Here is a 1,662-nt window from a genome sequence, read left to right as displayed (position 1 = left end):
AAAGTAGTGGTTATATTTATATCAAATAAAGTAGATGCTAGAGCAAAGAAAATTACTGGAGGCAGAGAGGGGCATTGCATAATGATAAAAGGGTGAATTCACCAAAAATACAAAGTGATCCTAAATGCTGATTTGCAACAGAGGTGAAAAATACATAAAGCAAAACCTGATAAAACTGAAAGAAGAAACAGAAAAAGTGAAAATTATAGTTAGACACGGCAACACTCTTCTATTAACAATAAACAGAAGAATTAGACAGAATATAGAAAAGTTGATAACACTATCAGCCATCGGGGGGATCTAAACAACATTTATAGAATACATCACCCAACCACAGCAGTATAAAGATTCTTTTCAAGTGACCATGGAACATATGTCAAGATAGAATAGATTGTAGACCATAAACAAACCCCAATATATTTAAAGAAATTGAAATCATATGGAGTGTATTCTCCAACCACAAAGGAATCAAAGTAGAATTCAGTAACAGAAAGGTAACAGGATAATCTGCAAACACTTGGAAACCAATAATTCACTTCTCAATAATTCATGAGCCAAAGAATCTCAAGGAAATCTAAAAGTATATATTAAACAGAATGAGAATAAAAATACAATATATCAAAACATATAAGATACAGTCAAAGTAATACGGAAAAGCAGATTTACGGCACTAAATGCATACATTAGAAAAAGACGAAAAGTCTGAAATCAATCATCGAAGCTCCCACCTCAAGGACCAGAAGAGTGACCTAGAACCAAAGCAGGCAGAAGAAAGAAAAACAGAGCAGAAATCAGTGAAGTTGAAAACAGAAGAGCAATAGGGAAAAAAATCAATGAAACAACAAGCTGGTTCCTTGAAAAGACCAATAAAATTGACAAATATATAACAAGACTGACAAAGAACAAATAAAAAAAGAAAGAAAACACAAATTACCAATATCAGGAATAAAGCAGGGAATATCACTACAAATCTTGCATATATAAAACACTAATAATGTAACACTACAAACAACTCCACACACATTAGGTTGACTACTTATATTAAATGAAAAAATTCCTCAAAAAAAACAACCAAAATTCATTCAATATGAAATATAGTTTGATTAGCCCTATAACTGTTAAGGAAACCATTTTTAAAATATATTTTGATTACAAAGAGGAAGGGAGAGGGAAAGATAGATAGAAACATCAATGATGAGAAAGAATCACTGATTGGCTGTCTCTTGCATGGCCCCGACTGAGGATTGGGCCCTCAACCCAGGCATGTGCCCTGACCAGAATCAAACCTCAACTTCCTGGTTCATAGGTTGACCCTGAATCACTGAGCCAAGCTGGCCGAGCAGGAAAACATTTTCTTTTTTAAAATTCCCCAAAATGCAATCTTTTGACCCAGGTGTTTTCACCAAACATTGAAAGAATTAGGAGGAGACCAAGATGGCGGCATAGGAAAACACCGGAAATTGCTGCCTCCGACAACAACTTCAAAAATACAACTAAAAGACAGAACGGTCATCATCCAGAACCACAGGAAGGCTGGCTGAGTGGAAATTCTACAACTAGAAGGAAAGAGAAGAGCACACAGACTCAGAGGAGCTACGAAAGTAAAGTGCAGAGGTACGGAGGCTCCGGCGCGCGCGGAAAGGGGCGGGCACCTGAGGACGC

Source organism: Myotis brandtii, unplaced genomic scaffold, assembly GCF_000412655.1.
Source record: "Myotis brandtii unplaced genomic scaffold, ASM41265v1 scaffold1027, whole genome shotgun sequence".
NCBI classification, from domain to species: Eukaryota; Metazoa; Chordata; class Mammalia; order Chiroptera; family Vespertilionidae; genus Myotis; species Myotis brandtii.
Note: the sequence above shows the minus strand (reverse complement) of the source record.